Source organism: Delphinus delphis, chromosome 4 (assembly GCF_949987515.2).
Source record: "Delphinus delphis chromosome 4, mDelDel1.2, whole genome shotgun sequence".
Taxonomy (NCBI): domain Eukaryota; kingdom Metazoa; phylum Chordata; class Mammalia; order Artiodactyla; family Delphinidae; genus Delphinus; species Delphinus delphis.
In genome coordinates this window covers 27,868,364-27,889,098 of record NC_082686.1, presented here as the reverse complement: position 1 = coordinate 27,889,098, position 20,735 = coordinate 27,868,364, and the positions used below count along the sequence as shown (strand labels likewise).

Below are 20,735 nucleotides of genomic sequence, written 5' to 3'. Positions count from 1 at the left end.
ACTATTCTCATATCAAGTTTAGAAACTGAAAGGTAGAGGGATTATGATTTATTGAAGATCAAGGAACTAGTTAGTGGTAGAAACAGAACTCAAACCCAGGGGTTTTGTAGATTTTTAAAAGTCCTACTTATTCCAAAAGTTGTGTCATTTCTAATTTTTACATAGTGTTTCAAATTTTTCTTCAAATATAGAAAACATAGAAGCAGTTAAGCAGGCAGTTTTTACAATATGGGGGATGTAAATAGCTTCCTTTTCTAAGATATAGTAAATTTATCTTAGCATCAACACATTTTGGAAAGAAGCCATCATCATTATATGAGGGAGTTCCCAGAAGTGAGCCAAAACAGAACCTTTGAAAATAGAATCATATGAACCTTTCATTTCATATCCTCTAGGGAAGTAAATGAAGAATCTGTATCCCACATGGTAATGCTCCCTGCTGACCATCCCATCTTTGGGAAGGGTCATGCTACATTCCTGGAATGTTTGAGGTCATTTGGAGAGATTGGCTGCATTCCCATCTACATCCATCATTAGGGAAAATAGTGTTCAAATTCAGCCAGCTGATGGTTGCAAACTAACTCTTTATAACATAGAGCTCTCATCCATTCTTGAACTTACAAAATAGCCTTCAAAGTTACTTTATAGCAACAACCTGTTACTTATTTCTAAGGAAACTCATCGTATTTTATTATTAATAATGATTATTTGTTAACCTCACAATACCCAAATAAAATAATTTAAGAAATTATTTGACTCCCAGGTTTAAGAGTGAGGCATTTTACCTCCAATCTGAGGGAGAAGGATGCATTCCACATGGAAGTACAGCACTGCAAAGTACTTTGCACTATAAGTGCAAAGTACAGCACTTACAGCCTTACATAAGGTTGTAAGTATGTTGACTCATACATGCCTTTCTGGTTTGTTGGGATTCGTGTTTGAGAAATCACGAGAACCCATTCCATGTACTTTGTTAACTAGGGATAGTGATTAGGGATAGATATCACGTTTTAACTGTTTAACTCCTTAAACATATGATTCATACATCATACTTAAATAAATGGACATGATAAAGAGCTTGAAACATGGCCAGTATAGAAGAGGGAAAAGAATCCTCCTCTACCCTTTTATGTTCTGCCCTAAGCCTGATAATTAACTGGAAGTAAGACAGAATAACAGGAGAAAAGCATACAATTTTATTTAATATTTTTGTGTGCACCCAGGAGCCATCATAGGGAAAAATGAAGACTCAAAAAAGCAAGTAGGATTGAGAGTTTATATACTTTTTTAACAAAATGTCATAAATTTGTGGGGAAATGACAAGACAAAGGAAGAGGACTTAACTTAAGCTTTTAGAGGCAGTAAATTGTAGGGAAGTGACTATGAGGGAAATTAATGGAAGGCGAGGGTTATTTTAGTAAATTTGTTTGTACAGATCCATTTAGGAATTGATAACCAGTCTCCAGTGGTAAGAATGTTCTCTTACTGGTATAGGGAGGGTGCCTTTTTCATGGGAAGTATGACCTGCTTTCAGGTAGAAAGTGGGAAGTCAGAGAGCCCTTCCTGTATCTAGTGTTTCTTAAGTGCCTTAAGCTCAATATTATCAATATACCAAAGAGGCATGTTTTGGGCTGGCATGCTCTGAACACCTTCACCATCATTAGCAGTAAAGGAAATGTATACTTTTAGCTTTGGAACTTCAGTAAATAGAACACCTGAGGGAATGCTGTTAAGAGTCCATTTAATTCACACTCACCATAAAGTAACACAGAAGTCACTAAAAGAAAAGCTGGGGGAAAGCACTAGCCTCCAATTTAGTAGTAGTTTAATTCAAACAAGTGAATTGCAGTACATACAACTGACAAAGAAGAACTTGCCAGAGAGAAGACATATCCAATAGCAAAAAGAAGAAAAAGAATTTGTTTTCACATGATTCCCAACCCTCATATTAACTATTTTACATCACAGCTCTAAATTTTCTGAATTAACTAGGCAGTTACCATACTCTAGAGCTATTTGCTGGTTTACTTGCGAGCCTGTGAGTAACCTCTACCAAGGTAGGGGTAAACTGATGTGAAAAACTTGATTCTATCACACTTACCCTAGGACCACCAGTACAGAGCACTATAGAGCACCTATTTGGTTAAAGGCCCAGAGGGGAGGAGATGAAAAGATGACAAAGATGCTCTAGGGAACTGGACTTCATATGGAAAATTGAGCACAACTGGAGGAATGAACATGGTAAGTGCTGTAATTACTACAGCTGGGGTGTTATATCGATTCTAACAAACAGGATTGGAGAAGACACTTGGAGGCAGACCACTATACACTGAAGTCTTCTTGAATCCCAATTCCAAACTGAGACCACAAATGTGAACCTTGAGTAGTTGCCAATACATCATCTATTAAGTGGTCAAAGCACATAATTTGCTACATGATATGTAAAGTTCTTCTTCTTCCCCTGGCAGTATCTAATTTTAGAAATGCCAAGAATCCATTTTAAGGAAAGAAAGTTCGATGGGCAGATAAGGCATTTGAATACCTAATGGAATATGATAAAGAAGGCAACGTTATTAAATAAGTTGTTCATATAATATGTTATACAGCACTGAAGAAATGCAGCCAAGAAAATGGCTAGAGTCAGAGACACTTGATTCAAACACAGATGTTTTAAAATTAATGCAATCAAATGTGGAGTCCTGAAGCTAAAATTAAGATAATTGTCTTATCTGATTATTGATTCATGTAAACGTTACTGGGAATTATCTCCTTGATCATCTTTTAAGGGAGCAGTTTACCAACACAAGTTGAGTTAAAGGGTGTCAGAAAATCTTTTCACAGAAAACAGAGGTATCCCCCAGCATTTGTACCTCAATTTTCTTCACTAATAGGGATCTATCAACAAATTATGAATGAACTTTTAACATGCTGTTTTCCCAAGTCTCTAAGCCTTCAGTTGACCCCATTAGGGTTGGTGTGAAGAAGCATCCATACGACCATACGGAGCCAAGGACAGGCCATGGCCCACCGTCTGTCCATCAGAAATGGACTGGGAGGTTGTCATCACTGATGAGACATGTCTTGGCACTAAGAGCGGAAATTGGTCATCTTCTGAACAAAGCAGTTTATGTCGGATACAAGAAGTCCTTTTCACACTAAAGTATAATAGATCATCTACAGGTGGCCATTTTGAATAGAAATTGCCACTTCTTGATCATGTAGTGCTTATTACAGACTATGCAGGGTGATTGCCATTAAATCACCCATGTGTTTGACTTCATCTTAGGGTCTCAAAGCTCATTTCTGTCTTTTGCTACAGGTCCTGGAGCCTCTCTGCTTTGTATGAGAGAAAAAGCTTTATATAAATTAAGCAAATTCAAAGAAGTCTCGTGTGTATTCTAGATAGTAATATAGTAAACTTGACTTTAACAAGGCCTATGTGCCAACACTTTAGAAAATCCCCCAAACACAGACAAATACATATTTATGCAGTCTCTTAGTTTTCTCAGAAATCTCATTTTTTCAAGAATCATGGCATTTCTGCTTATTATAATGTTTACATCCAAGTTTTAACTCTCCCTTGAGGGCCATATTTCATAACATCAACAGTATTTGGCCCTCCTTGAAAGCTACTGCAAGAAGTAGAAAATAAGAAAGAAATCAAAAAGGTAGAGATGGGAGTGCTGGGTGGTGACCTAGAATCCTTCACCAGGTAAGGGACTGTCTCAACTCACGTTGTGTGATCAAATTCATGCTTCAGCCAAATTAAAGATGACTGTGTTTAGGTACGTGTGGAATAGTCAAAATCATCTTCATTGCTGATACTTCACTTGACAATCATCCACACTGGAAAACAGATAAGACATTCTTGCCACTTTACATGCTGGCCTGACATCAATATGAAGCATTATCAGACTGTCTTCCATGTTGTTGGAATCCTACTTGTTTCATGTGATCTTTCTTTTACCTGGCTAACAAATCCTTGGTTCTATGTCCTGATCCAATGTTCTCAAACTTACTATCTTTATTTTAGTTCTCTCTAGTGGTTTAGGCCAACAGTGTTTATTGTGTGCATGGTGTCTCCCAATCTCCCAACATGAATATCTAACTTTCTGTATTTTATACTTGCCACTGCTGTCTGTGGCCCTCCAAGATGACAATGGATTGATTCATGAAATAGACAGAAACATCATTCTAGATGATTGAGAAGGTCAGATGATAAAAGGCTTTCTTTGCTCACAAGAGATTTGGTTTAAGACAACAGCAGAACACTGGGGTTCTGGGAATAGCAGTGGAAATGATACCTACCCTATTTACTCTGGAGAAGAGATATGGGCAGGATGGGATGATACCAACATTCATTAAATCTGAGGGAAGGTATTTTTCAGGAAAGGGGGCCTTAGTTATCTTCTCAGATTAAACATCAGTTCTTCAGACCTTCCTACATGTCCTGGCTAGCAAACTTCCTTCATGGTATAAGTGTACCAGGAAAGGCAATTGCTAGAGAAGCCCAACTTAAGAAAGAAAATAACAGTTTTTTTAAAAGATATTGTATTTGTTTTGATAGAACTTAATTCAGAATCATTATTCTGATTTAGTCACACTCATTCATCAAAACTAAACTAACCTCTGACAATTATCTTGCTTTTACTTTCTCCATATTCCATGTTGGGAAGAAAGTTAATTTTTAATATTACACTTATGAACCTCAAACTTAGTCTGTTAGAATATTTTAATTATATAAATACCTGATTCATATTCACTCTATCTTTCTGATTTCCCATATCCACTTTTACATCATTAATATGTCTTTGCTGGCTTCCAAAAGAGTTTGAAATTCCCTGTGTTCATTAGTATTTTGTACAGATGAAGAAACAGGGCACAGAGGAGGAAGCTTTATTTGGGAACTCGCTGTTCTCTCTTGAATAACCAAAGCTCTTTCTACTGGTATCTTTGGGGAAAAAATATTCTAAGTATAAAGGAGAATCTGAGTAGTTATGCTCTTTGGTTGGTAGACCTTATTTGCAAGAGCACTTTACTGGACTCAGATTAGAGCCTTCAGGTAGAATGAGTCAAGTGGACACTGTCATAGCAGATACTCTTCCAAATGTTATGCAAATAATGGTATCAATTTGAAATTCCTATTATTTGTGGACCAAAAAACAAAAAACTGATTGACTCACCATATGATAGGTAGTCAGGCATTGGAAGTCTCCAGATAACATTTAGGGGGCCTGTGTAAACAAATAGAGAGGCCCATGGATTTAAAACAGTATCAGATAACCTAGGTTACAGATAACCAAAAAAAAAAAAAAAAAAAAAAGGCAGTAGTGCTGTGATAATCTATTCTTCCCAGCATGTTTCTCATGCCAATTGCCTTTTATTTTAGACAAAACCCATTTTCCTATCTGTTTTTGGGATACCAGTATGGAACATAGTATGATAATAATAGTACCTCCCATTTTTTGAACGCCTGCAGTGTATTGGATGCTAAGTGTTTGTCTCTTTTTACTTTTATGGCAGCCTGGCAAAGAAAGCGTTATTATTCATATTTTACAGATGAGAAAGCTAAAGATCAGAGAGGTTAAAAGACTTGCTTAGCGTCTCAGAGGTCATAGGGATTGGAGATGGGATATGAACGCAAGTCCGAATCAAAATCCCTTGTTTCTTCCCGTATGTATCTTTCCACACTATGTTTCCTGTTATGTGATGGAAATCAATGTGTAAAATACTAATGCCAATATTTTTCAAATAAATAATTTATTTTGGCAAACACTTGTCAGGTTTTGCTGAGCTAGCTTTAGCTTTACTATTTGTATATATGTGGTCAAATGGGAAGTACTTCTCCCTGTCACCTCTTACCCCATTCCCCACTCTCAATTTCCATGGATACACTGAAGTAAATCCTGATGTTGGTAACTAAGGCCAAATATTTAGGCAAGAGTTTCAATAATTAGTTCCCATTAATTCATTCTGTGACATTTCCTTGAATCCCAAGACAGTACTGACCTTTCCAGAGGAAATATCAAACTTTCATATTACAAGTTTGATATATAATTACGAATAGCCCTTTCGATGTTTCGGAAAAGATGCTTGTGTGGTCTCCTTTCTATTCTACTGGTAGCATTGATAAGTAGTTTCTGTAGTTAACAGAGTCAAATAAAATATTTCAGGGAGGTGCAAGCACTTACAAACACACAATAATCTATATGGAATGGCCATGATAACTATGGGAGCTATAATCTGGTATATTTCCAAAGGGAAGCTTCAGACTGAAATCTGTAGATAGTTTTTCCAACTTTCCAATTCCCCCTAATTTTCAATTAATATTCTGTAATTGGGGTTAAAATTAATCAAAACAGTAAAATAAAATAACAGGAGAATAGCATAAGTCTCCTAGACAGAAGATTTCTTTAGCACTGATTTATAGAATATATTTTAACATGCCCAATCTCTGTGATAATATTGGAGCTGCAAACATGATTAAGAAAGAACTAAAAAAAACTCATTTTGAATGATTTGGGGAGGGTTAAATAAATGATGGTGTATTTACTTGATGGAATAGTATGCAGACATTAGAACTGATGTTTTCAAAGACATGAAATTATGAGGAACTGTTTGATATCATATTAAGGTGGAAGGGAACAGGAGGTACTTATATGTATAGTAAGATTACTGATTTTTTAAACAGTTCTACACTGGAAAAACCTACATCATGATAAACCAAAACATCATAATGATTTTTTATAAGTAATGGAATCATGGGTGATTTTGCTTCTCTTCTTTTATATTTATCAACTTTATGAAAACATTATAACAAGAAATAATAGATTTTCTGGAGGCATGGACAAAACTCTTAGCAAGAGCATGGGATAGAGATACTAACCCTGCCTAAGGAAGTTAGCCAGATATCACAAGAATATTCAGTTGGTATTTAAGGAAAGGTTGGTTGAGCGAAGGGAGAAGAAAGGATATTCCAGGCATGGAAGAGTAAAACTACCTGGTATATTCAGGAGCAGTGGTAGTGTGTACTGTACTTGGCCTAAGCATACCATGATTAATATGCCTGAGCATTATTAGGTCATAATCAAGGCAAGTCTCTGCAAAAGCAGACCTTAAGTAAGCAAACAGGAATTTAGGTAAGAACAAAAAGAACTGCATGAGATATTACAATGGATGGAACTGATTTCAAGGAATATTGATAATTCTATTATGCTTCAATAGCTATAATCTCCTATTATCCTCCCACTTGCGATATTGTAGGGTTACTTGTCCTTAGTCCTATGCAACGTTCAGTGATTGTAAAGAAGCGGGGCAACAAGATGAGGATGGAGAGAGATAGGTGAAGCCAGATGACATTCTGTCCTACAGTCAATTAAGAATAAAGGCTCTTTGTAAGTCCAGAAATAAATTCACACATACACAGTCAACTGATCTTTGACAAGGCAGACAGGAATACACCAAGGGAAAAAGATAGTCTCCAAAAAATGGTGCTGGAATAACTGGATACCCGTATGCAGAAGAATGAAATTTTGACCCTTATCTTACACCATATACAAAAGTAAACTGAAAATGGATTAAAGACTTAAATGGAAGAACAGAAACTATAAACCTCCTAAAAGAAAACATAGGAGAAAGATCATTGACATTGGTCTTGGTAATGATTTTGATGAAATAAAATTTATATTTTAAGGCAGGACAAAAAAATTACACATACAATTATGTCTCTGTGTCCTTTTGGGCCTCCTCCATCCCTCCCTTATATGCAGTGTGCATCTGCACTACACACTAACCAGAGCTCCTTAAAGATGGGAGTGCCTGCTCGACCATAAATTTCCATTTTTTTCCCTTTCTTCTGATGCTAGTAATGTAAATTCTTTAATGAATAGTGTTCTTTCACAGCTCTGTAGGGGGTCATAATGACTTGTTTCTTGCTTTGCACATACCTGGACTATGTATCTTTGACAAGCTTTATGGAAAACTTCAGTATGTTATCTTGATGTACAATCCTTTGTTTTGACTTCTAACAGGTGGAACAGTTCTCAGAACTTTCTGAGAGTCTGTCTCCTGGATAAAATCCTCAGTTTGGCTCAGATAAACTTCCCTTTTTTCTTCTTAACTTGATTGAACTTTCTTCGACAATTTCTTGGACATTACATCAAAAGAACAGGCAACAAAAGCAAAAAGTAGGTAAGTGGGACTACATTAAAAATCTTCTGCACAACAGAGGAAACAATCAACAAAACAAAAAAGCAACCTATGGAATAGGAGAAAATATTTGCAAATCCATATCTGATAAGGGGTTAATATCCAAAATATTAATATATAAGGAACTCCTACAACTCAATAGCAAAAACAAAATCAAAACAAAACAAATGTCTCCATTAAAAAATGGTCAAAGGGGCTTCCCTGGTGGCGCAGTGGTTGAGAATCTGCCTGCTAATGCAGAGGACACGGGTTCGAGCCCTGGTCTGGGAAGATCCCACATGCTGCGGACCAACTGGGCCCGTGAGCCACAACTACTGAGCCTGCGCGTCTGGAGCCTGTGCTCCGCAGCAAGAGAGGCCGAGATAGTGAGAGGCCCACGCACCGCGATGAAGAGTGGCCCCCGATTGCCACAACTAGAGAAAGCCCTCGCACAGAAACGAAGACCCAACACTGCCAAAAATAAAAAAAATTTTTAAACAGTAACAAATGTTCAAGTACAATTGGTGTCTTTAAAAAAAAAAAAAAAAGGTCAAGTAACTTGAATAGATGTTTCTCCGAAGGAGACATATGATGTTAGATGACGACCAAAGTATTTCAAAAGGTCCACAACCTCTTTAATCATCAGGGAAATGCAAATCAAAATGGCAATGTGATATCACCTCACACCTGTTAGGATGGCTACTATAAAAAAAGAAAATAACAAGTGCTGGCAAGTATGTGGAGAAATTGGAACTCTTTTACACTGTTGGAGGGAATGTAAAATGATGCAGCCACTGTGGAAAAAAGTATGGTGATTCCTCAAAAAATTAAAATAGAACTACTATATCATCTAGCAATTTCACTTCTGGGTATATACCCAAAAGAACTGAAATCAGAGACTTGAAATGCAGAGTACCTGCACTCCCATGTTGGGATGGGATGCACTCCCATCCTCCCATGGATGGACCTGGAGGACATTATGCTAAGTGAAACCAGCCAGCCACAGAAGGACAAGCACTGCATGATTCCATTTATATGAAATGTCTAAAATAGTCAAAATATTAGAATGGTGGTTTCCAGGAGTTGGAGGATGGGGAAATGAGGAATTGTTCAACAGGTATAAAATTTCAGTTATGCAAGATGATTAAGTTCTAGAGATCTGCTGTACAACATAGTGCCTATAGTTAAAATACTGTATTATGGGCTTCCCTGGTGGCGCAGTGGTTGAGAGTCCGCCTGCCGATGCAGGGGACACGGGTTCGTGCCCCGGTCCGGAAAGATCCCACATGCCGCGGAGCGGCTGGGCCCGTGAGCCATGGCCGCTGAGCCTGCGCGTCCGGAGCTTGTGCTCCGCAACGGGAGAGGCCACAGAAGTGAGAGGCCCGCGTACCGCCAAAAAAAAAAAAAAAAAAAAAAAATACTGTATTATATTCTTGAAATTTTGTTAAAAGGGTAGATCTCATGTTGAGTTTTCTTGCCACAATTTAAAAAAAGAGGAGACAGGAGAGCTCTTTATGAGAAGGGGAGATGCAGAAGCAGATTTATTTCTGTAAGTAGATCATTCTTGTAGCTGTATAAAGGATGACCTGGATTAGGAGAGAAACTGGGGGCAGGAAGGTCAGAGAGAGAGCTGGGGAATGGTTCCAGGGCAACATGGTAGAGTGGAGAGGCAGTAATTGTGAAAAATGGCCAAATTAAAGTTTCCTTGGTTAAATGACTCCCTAACTCCATGATCTGAGATAAGTCTCTTTACTTCTCTTCCTTCACTTGTAAATTGAGAGTGATGGACCTTCTTCAAAATATCATTGTGAAAATTAATATATGAGAAAGTATTTTATACGTTGCTAAACCCTATAAAACTACACGGTTTTAGTAGTTGTATTGTTATTAGTAATAAGAATATTAGTATCATACTATTGCACCATCCTAACAAGGCATTTATTTTGAAAACATATACCAAAGGCAAACAAGGAAAACAGGTGAGAATTTCTGCTTATAATAAATTTTCTGGGAAACAAATATGCTATAGCAGTCATATGGCTGCATTTTATAATGCAAGACTTTAGTACTGGTCTAAAATCAGATTTGAAGTTAACATTTTTTATTTAAAAATATGCGGTTAAAAAAGAATCACTGGCTTATATCATCTACTTTTTTGATATTGGAAAACCACCAAATAAAATGTTTATTTTCAAAAATGTATATTTTATCTGGCTAACTCTAGTGTTAATAGAGCTTGAATGTGTGGGCTCTTTCCATCTTTTCCCAAGACTACATATTCTCTTAGTTGAAATTTCTTCTTAATAATTTTTAGAATTAAAGAAAGGAAATATATCCTTTTGTTTGCAAAAGCATTTTTTCTCAATCTTGAATAACATTTGGATTTAATTTTTGAAAAATGCTTCGACTAAATTCCTTTGGATATAATGTCAAATACAAATAAAACTAAGAATACTTTATAGCATAAGTACAAACATACAACCAAACAATTTTTTTCAAGTAAGTAGTACAGCCAAGCAAAACATTTATAATATCTAAATTAATAATTAATAATGACAGATGATATCAATTTAATAGAAAGATGAAACCTTAGATCTAATCCTAGATTTGATCTCTTTCTGTAGTTTTACATAAATCCTGCAAAGGTAGGAACTGCTTATTCACATATGCATACTATAGGAAGCTGAACAGTTTCAAAGCTTCACTAGCTCAGAATAATGACAATTTACCCAACAAACAATCTTCAAGTGTCAATCTAACACATGAATAAGGAACAAAGCTACGTTTACTTAAAGTTCAGGTTAGCATTGTAGTTTGTTGAAATCAACATTAAATATTTTCTATTTTATTGATTGCTAAAATTGAAAGAAGCAAATTTCTTCACTGCATATTTAGTGCCCACTTACTGTTGCTGAATTATTGCACGTCAGTATCAGAAACATTCCCATAAAGCAGACATTTGCTACGTGAAAGAGGTGTGTATGTATCCATCGACTCACGACTTGTCTATTTCAAGTGCTTTGAAAACTTTGCGCAGTGATTCAGCTTCCACTTTTCAAACACACTATCATACCCCAACACAGACTTGGGGACTCATGTAATTGGGTGTTCCATCATAAGGTGGATATCTGGATGAAGCAGAATTCGTGGGAAGCAGTTTGAAAACCTTAAGAAGTCACCATTTGCTGACTTCTATCTGAGGTACTGTGGTCTAAAGTAAATTCCAGTCTGTGCTTATTTGTGAGAAAAATATATATAGTCCTAAACTATAGTTTCATTTTACTATAGGATTAAAATTATGGCTAAGACTGTTGTTTTCTTTTTCCTTAGAAAAAGAAAACAATTAACCTAGACTTACTAGAGTAAGAGATAATAGCTGGGGCGTGGACTACATGCAATTTAGATAAACATGAGAAAACTGACAGGTTGGTCTGTAGTTAGGATGTGGAGTTGAGGCAGGAAAGAAGTTGTGATGAGGTTACTGGAGAGGTTAAGAAAGTATACACACATATATTTTGATAACTCTCCTTGTTTGTTCAGAGGTAAACAGGTTGTTGGGGAAAAGAATATAGAAAAAAGAAAACAAAAAGTGCTTTCCCTCACCCCTGAGGGAATAAGTCAACCCCTGGGAATTATCTCACAGTTGACAGAATAATTCAGTATATGGAGACATGTTCCCTTTAGAATACATCCCAATGAAAACTTAAGGTGCTAGGTCTTCAGGAAAGCTGTATGTTTGTACTGCCACAAACATGACACAGCTATATCACCATTAATCAGCTTATGTTTACCAATTCAGTCCTAATAACCTTTGAGAAATGGCTCAGGAATGAGCTGGCACTCTTTTTATAACCATCTCTCATCCAAGTGACTATACTAACTGGGAAAATGGTATGACCCAGAGAATGAACTAGAGCCACTTATGTCACATGTTTTTTGTTTTTGGGGTTTTTTTTTTTGCGGTACACAGGCCTCTCACTGTTGTGGCCTCCCCCATTGCAGAGCACAGGCTCCAGACACGCAGGCTCAGCGGCCATGGCTCACGGGCCCAGCCGCTCGGCGGCATGTGGGATCTTCCCGGACCGGGACACGAACCCGTGTCCCCTGAATCAGCAGGCGGACTCTCAACCACTGCGCCACCAGGGAAGCCCACATGTTTGCTTTTTGAAATACTTATTGTCAATACAAAATTATTATTTTGGAGTTGTGCATTTTTCCCAGTGATTAAATAACCGGGTCAAGGTCTGAGACGTATGATATTTATTCTTTTGTAAACTGGCTATTTTTAAGACCTCATTTCTTGGGTTTTTAAAAAAATCAACATATAAAAGTGTCAACTCTCATGTCTGAGGTGATTATTTTCTCAGTATACCTTTTAGTTTTACTTGTAGTTTTTTTGAATAATGATCTTTTTGGGTAATAATATCTTTTTCTTTTTGTATTAGAAAGCCGTTCCAATCCAGATATCTGAAAATTAATTATTGAAACTTTCTTAAGGTTTTCTTTTTTAGTTTTAAATCTACTTTATCTGAGTTTACAGTTGCATGAGGTGCAGATCTGAATCCTGTTTTAACATCTCTCTCTTCCATCTTGGAACTCATTTGACCCCTAAGTCCCCTATTTTACCACAAGAGCTCATATCTGACACCTGGCTTATTTCAGCTGATAATGATATCAATTCTGTGTGCTTTAGCTTTCAACAGGGATTGCTGGAACACCAAAATCCTTTCAGACTCAAAGGCCTGGGTATATTTTTTAAAGAATTTATTTAAATTACAAACAATAATTAAATGTCTCCATATATCTGGACTGAAGTTCCTACCTAGAACTCCTAAAATCCTACCAACTAGTCCTCAGCCAATTTGTAAACATGCTATTTATTTTTTCTCGTATGGACTTTTCCTAAAAATATACATTTTTAAAACTCTTACATGCAATATATTAGTATATGGAGCCTACTCATAGCCCTAACTCTGATTTAAACAATGGCAAATATTAGGTATTTTAAATTAAAAGTCTTAGAAGTGACCGACCCACGTAGAAAATGAGACAACCTCATAATTTACTTATTCCATTGCATTCTTGAAATCTACCAATGTGGAAGATCTGAAGATAGCCAGTTACCTAAAAGTACTGGATTATTTCCACCTTCTTCACTGTGGTGTGTGTGTGTGTGTGTGTGTGTGTGTGTGTGTGTGTGTGTGAGAGAGAGAGAGAGATAGGGGGAGCTGTTCAACTTCATCCATTGGACCAGGTATTTGATTAAGTCTGATTAAATCTTTATCTAAAAATAATTAAAGCACAATGCAATAGACTCAAACTATCATGAGGTCTTTGAAACTGTCTCTTTTTTTATTGAGGTATAGTTGATTTACAATATTATATTAGCTTCCGGTGTATAGCATAGTATTCAGTATTTTTATAAGTTATATTCCATTAAAAGTTATTACAAAATAATGGCTATAATTCCCTGTGCTGTATAATATATTCTTGTTGCTTATCTATTTTATACAGAGTAATTTGTAGTAATTTGTATCTCTTAATCCCATACCCCTATATTGTCCCTCCCTCCTTTCCTCTTGCCACTGGTAACCACTAGACTGTTTTCTATAACTGAGTCTGTTTCTGTTTTGCTATATACACTTACTTGTTTTACTTTTTAGATTCCACATATGAGATATCATATAGTATTTGTCTTTGTCTGACTTATTTCACTTAGCATAATATTCTCTAGGTCCATTGATTTTGCTGCAAATGGCAGAAATTCATTCTTTTTATGGCTGAGTAATAATATTCCATCATCTCTCTCTCTCTATATATATAAAATCTTCTTTATCCAGTCATCTGTTGATGGACCCTGGGTTGCTTCCATATCTTGGCTATTGTAAATAGTGCTGCTATGAACGGGGCGAGGGGTGCATGTATCTTTTCCAATTAGTGTTTTTTTTCTTTTTCAGATATATACCCAGGAATGGAATTGCTGGATCATATGACAGTTCTCTTTTTAGTTGTTTGAGGAACCTCCATACTGTTTTTGAAATTGTCTCTTTTCCTAAAAATCTGGAATTCCAAAAGACAGGGTACAGCTCTAGAACACGTCAGCACCTCTCCTGTATTTAAGCAACACATGACTAGAAAGTGAAGTGACTATGAAACAAATGGATTTGAACACTGTCCAGGCTCAGAGGTAAATTTCTAGGAATTCAGGTACAGTACATCCAAGAAGTATGAATAATAGCAACTAAAAAAAAATCTGTTTCAGAATCTGTTTCTTGACCTAAATTAGGATTTCAGATAAAGTAGTCATTTTATTTGAAAATGCAAGTAGGAATCAAATGGAAAAAATTACAAAAATAATAAAAACTACCTATAATCAGTTAAAACTGTGTACCAATTCTGCAGAATGTATGCATGACAGAGTTTGCAATCAAAATGTGCTTACTTTCATCTAGTCTACGTGGAAAACTCTGTCCTGAGTATAACTGATTATAACCATGACCAATTCAACTGTATATCATTCTGTTAAAATAAATATTCAATCAAGAAAATAAAAAACAGGTAAATTGGACTGCATCAAAATTATAAACTTCTGTGCATTAAAGGACACTATCAGTAGAGTGAAGAAACAACCCATGGAATGGGAGAAAACACCTGCAAATCACATATCTGATAAGGGGTTAATATCCAGAATATATAAAGAAAACTCAACAACAGAAAAACCAAACAACCCAGTTTAAAAAATGGGCAAAGAACTTGAATCTACATTCCTCAAAAAAAGATATAAAAACTCTCAATAAACACATAAAAAGATGCTCAACTTCACTAATTACTAAGGAAATGCAAATCAAAACCATAATGTTGTACCATTCAGTTAGGATAGTTATTATTAAAAGAAAACAACAACAGAAAATAGTAAGTGTTGTCAAGGATGTGGGGAAATTGGAACCTTGTGCATTGTCAGGGGTATATAGAATGAGTCAGATGCTGTGGAAAATAGTATGGTGGTTCCTCAGAAAATTTAATATAGAATTGCTATGTTCCAAAGTTCCATTTCTTGGTATATCTATACCCAAAGGGAATGAAAGCAGAGACTTGAACAGATATTTGTACACCCACCTTCATATTAGCATTATTCACAGCAGCCAAAATGTGAAAGCAACTTAAGTGCCTATGGACAGATGAATGGAGAGACAATATGTGGTATATACATACAAGGGAATATTATTCAGCCTTAAAAAGGAGAAAATTCTGACACATGCTACAACATGGATTACCCTCGAAGGCATTATGTTAAGTGAAATAAGCCAGTAACAAAAGAATAAATACTGTATGATACTGCAAATATGAGGTACCTAGAATAGTCAACCTCAAAGAGACAGAAAGTAGAATGGTGGATGCCAGGGCCAGGAGGGGTGAATGGGGAGTTATTTTTTAGTGGGTACAAAGTTTCAGTTCTGTAAGATGAAAAAAGTGTTTGAGATGGATGGTGGTGATCATTCACAAAAAAGTGAATTTAATGCACTAAACTACACATAAAAGTGGTTAAAATGGTAAATTTTACATTGTGCATATTTTACCACATTTTAAAAATAAACAGGGCTTCCCTGGTGGCGCAGTGGTTGAGAGTCCGCCTGCCGATGCAGGGGATACGGGTTCATCCCCCGGTCCAGGAGGATCCCACATGCCGCGGAGCGGCTGGGCCCGTGAGCCGTGGCTGCTGGGCCTGCACGTCGGAGCCTGTGCTCCGCGGCGGGAGAGGCCACAACAGTGAGAGGCCCACATAATGCAAAAAAAAAAAAAAAAGGAAAAAAAATAAATAAAATAAAAAATAGAAAATTTAAAAATATATTAAAAAATAAAAATAAACAAATAGTAAAATAATTAAAAATAAAATGAATATTGGGAACAAGATTTGGACTTTATAAAATGCCTGTGTTTCCATGATAGTGGTTCTTAATGTCTCGTGTAGAGAACTCTTTAACATATTCTTGTTTTGTAGAATGAGATAGTGATATTTGTGCCATTTCTGCCCTTCCAAAATTTATATTTTGTATTTCTGATTACTCAGGGTTTATAATTTACTGAAATCTTCCATTTGAGAAGGTAACTCTGAGCAGATTTGAGTTTCACCATCTAAAGATGGCTTATGAAAACTATTTTTAGCCTTCAAAATGTTTATTTCTATCTCAAAAACTTTTTCATGCAATGCAGGAATTTCACCAGGTGGTAAAATGTCTTTATGACATGTTGGGAGAAGATTTGTGCCATTCTAGATGTGATGATTCTCTTCCTAACCACTCATAGGTTTAATTTTTTTCATTAAAATCATATTTTCTTTGTTACAGAGGCTGAAATCAAGCAAACATCAAAGGTGACACCCAAATATTTAGGTATTGGTATAGGCAAAACTAGAAAATACATCATCATCTCTGTCCATTTTCTGCTAATAGTAACAATATTGGCTACTAATAGATTATACTAATAATAGCAACATTTATTAGCTGCTTTCTTATGCAAGTACATGCAAAGCCCTTAATATTTTTCTACACTTCTTAATATTTTTATTCCAGTATACAATAGTTTATCGAGTCAGATTATGAATATTTCATTTTAAGGAACACATTTTGTGATGATATCCGTAGGCTTTGAAGCAAATTCCTTCTGTATTTTAAAACCATCCTTATTTCCAGCCAGCCAAATAATGAGATGAAAGTGTCAGCTCTTGAGAGAGAATTCTTTGTGAATACAACGCTTCTGGTAATAGAAAGTTTTTATATCATTTTACTCCAAAAAAACAAACAAATAAAAGAAAAGAAAGAAAGAAAAAAGAAGTCTCTTGACATCTTAGTCAGAGAGTTGCTAGAGCATTCTTCATGTAGAGAAATGTTCTACTATGAGGAAGCCCTAGATGAGGGATAATTAAAAAGATCTGGGAACCTATATTAAATGTTCAAGCTAAGAAGTCCAGGAAGAGAGTGAATAAGCTTAATGTCACCACTTTAGTCTGGAAGTTTCTCCCTTCTTATTTCTCTAGGTGATGAGTCTTTGGCTAATTATTGCTTCTGGCCAATCCTTTGACTTCAAAATGTTTTATAGTTGCCTTTCATGTGTCAGGTCTAGTTTTGTACTAGAGATAAGTATTCTTCATTGCGGTTTTTAGAATCTATGCAATCTTAGCTTACCATTGATGTCACATTTTTGGAAGGATGTGAATGGCTCCATGCAATGTTCAAGATACTTAGACTTTGAGAGTGTCTTGATATGACTGGAAGTTTTCAAATACTGATGGTGATGTGTACCTGGCACAGCAAGAACTCAGGAAGTCATCAAATGGGATTCTCAAAGATAAATACCAATACCAACTTTTTCAGTCTCCCTGAGAACACTATAACTACTTATGGGACATGAGTTACTTAAGTGACCAGAAGAGGAACAACCAAGCAGGTATTCATTAAAGAATTTGCATGTTGGGGAAGTCCTTAGCCTAGTTAAGGTTTATAAAAACTCACTTCTTTGAGATGGACTTAAAGTATAGCATCCCATGTTGCCATGACACTGGCATGACTCACGGGATCAATAATCTCTTAGACCCAGATTGGTTTTTGTTTTCACCAAAAAGTCATGACTACCGTAGGGAGGGGACAATAACACCAGTGATAACATTTATTAAATTGTGTATGAATAAGAGAGAATTGCTTTAGAAATGTACTTCTTTTAATATGTTTTAAATGGTAAATTTTTGGCAAAATGTTCTAGTAAGGCTCACTCTCCATGTATTGGAGGTCTTAATTCAGAATTATATGGGCCTTTTAAAAGTCCTTAAGCCCAATTTCACATTCTGTGTGGATATGTCTTCTCAAGCATCCTCTACAAATGTAATGGAAACTCCACTTGAATACCTACAAAGATACAGCATGTAGCCTTCCAAGAAAACACATTATAAATAAGTAAAATGTATAGCCATTGTTTTCAGACATGTTTTGTTGTTATACTTACCTATGATATCCATCTTAACTAAAATTTCCAAGCTTACAAGAAGTACTCCTTGCTTGTGGAAGAGGATTACTACATGATGATACTGTGTCTTAAAAAAAGTAAAAAAGAAATAGAGGGAGAGAAGATGGGGAAATCTACTTCTCTAGTTGCTTCCCTTTTTTTCTCCACAAATGTGCCACCAAAAGGTTAGCAAACACTTTTAGCAATTAAAATAAACCTAATAAACACTTCCAAACAGCTTTATTGACATATAATTTATATACCATAAAATTCACCCTTTTAAAGTATACAATTCGGTGCTTTTAATATTTTCACCAAGTGGTGCAACTATCATCACAATCCAATTTAAGAACATTTTTATTGCCCCAGCATACATACGTTTTTATTTTATCTATTTATTTTATTTATTTATTTTTTTGGCTGCGTCGGGTTTCAATTTCAGCACACGGGATCTTCACTGAGGCATGCGGGACCTTTCATTGAGACCCAGGCTTCTCTCTAGTTGTGGCATGCGGGTTTTCTCTCTCTAGTTGTAGCACACAGGATCCAGGGTACGTGAGCTCTCTAGTTGTGGCACGTGGGCTCCAGAGCGCATGGGCTCTGTAGTTTGCAGCACACAGGCTCTCTAGTTGAGGTGTGCGAGCTCAGTAGTTTTGGTGCATGGGCTTAGTTGCCACGAGGCTCGTGGGATCTTAGTTCCCTGACCAGGGAACAAACCCGCATCCCCTGCACTGGAAGGTAGAGTCTTTACCACAGGACCACAAGGGAGGTCCCCATACATGCTTTTTTAGTTCATTTTGTTTTTTGTTGTTTTTATTCTTTTTTAATATATTTATATATACAATTTTAAAGGCTACATTTTATTTACAATTGTTACAAAATATTAACTATATACACTATTGATACTATGTATAAAATAGATAACTAGTGAGAACCTATTGTATAGCACAGGGAACTCTACTTAGTGCTCTGTGGTGACCTAAATGGGAAGGAAAACTGAAAAAGAGGGGATATAGGTATAAATATAGCTGATTCACTTTGCTGTGCAGTAGAAACTAACACAACATTGTAAAGCAATTATTCTCCAATAAAAATTTTTAAAAAATCAAAAATAAATAAAACAGTATTTCTCAACCTCTGTACTATTGAAAAAAATATATATATTGGCTATATTCCCCATGTTGGACATTACATCCTTGAACCTATCTTATACCCAATAGTTTGTACCTCCTACTCCCCCCACCTCTATATTGCCCCTCCTGGTAACCACTAGTTTGTTCTCTATATCTGTGAGTCTGCTTATTTTTTGTTATATTCACTAGTTTGTTGTATTTTTTAGATTCCACATATAAGTGATATTATATAATATTTGTCTTTCTCTGTCTGACTTATTTCACTTAGCATAATGCCCTCTAGGCCCATCCATGTTGCTGCAAATGACAGAATTTCATTCATTTTTTATGGCTGAGTAGTATTCCAATGTATATGTATATCATATCTTCTTTATCCATTTGTCTTTTGATGGACACTTAGGCTGCTTCCATATCTTGGCAATTGTAGATAATGCTGCTATGAACATTGGGGTGAATGTGTCTTTTCAAATTAGTGTTTTTGTTTTTTTGGATATATACCCAGAAGTAGAATTGCTGGGTCATGTGGTAGTTCTAGTTTTAGTTTTTTGACAAACCTCCATGCTGTTTTCCACAGTGGCTGAACCAATTTACATTCCTATCAACATTGTAAAGGGTTCCCTTTTCTCCACATCCTTGTCAACTTTTGTTATTTATGCTTTTTTTGATGATAACCATTCTGACAGGTGTGAGGTGATATCTGTGGTTTTGATTTGCATTTTTCTAATGTTTAGCGATGTTGAGCATCTTTTCGTGTGCCTGTTGGCCATTTGCATTTTCTCTTTGGAAAAATGTGTGTTCAGTTCTCATGCCCATTTTTTCATTGGGTTGTTTGTTTTAATGTTGACTTGTATGAGCTGTTTATATATGTTGGATATTAATCCCGTATCGGTCATATTATTTGCAAATATTTTCTCCCATTCAGTAGGTTGTCTTTTCATTTTGTCGATGGTGTCCTTTGCTGTACAAAAGCTTTTAAGTTTAATTGGGTTCCATTTGTTTACTTTTGTTTTTATTTCCTTTACTTTAGGAGACAGATCTTGTATTTCTGGGTAAACGTAAGAGGTATTTTTATTAATTTGGCAATGGCTGTGTCAAATCTAAAATGAAGGAAAAAATAGGTGAAAATTTAGACAGTTGGCAAAAAGAAGATAATACAAAATAACTCTTTTATTCATTGTCTTTAGAAATGTGAAGATTTCTGAGAAGAATCCTCAAATCTGAATTTTCAGTAAAGGAAATTCTGGAAAGTAAAATGTGCCAAGCACCAGATGTTATCATTCAAATTCTTTTAAGCAATAATAGATTGTATTTGTTAGGCAGATTTCTACCTCAGATTACAAAGATGTAGTTATAGATCCCTTTTGAAGAATGTGTACTATTTTAAGGAGAAAACAAAACCACTCAGCTTTAATCCTAGCT

At 35.9% G+C, this 20,735-nt stretch overlaps 1 long non-coding RNA gene across 1 annotated transcript in view; it reads right to left on the bottom strand.

Moving 5' to 3' along the window:
• LOC132424007 (uncharacterized) overlaps positions 1-11,134 on the bottom strand; it is a 29,154-nt gene extending 18,020 nt beyond the window's left edge. The window contains exon 1 of the long non-coding RNA XR_009519154.1: positions 11,094-11,134. This is a non-coding gene — a long non-coding RNA (uncharacterized lncRNA). The remainder of the gene's footprint in view (positions 1-11,093) is intronic.
• Between the last annotated feature and the right edge of the window lie 9,601 nt (positions 11,135-20,735).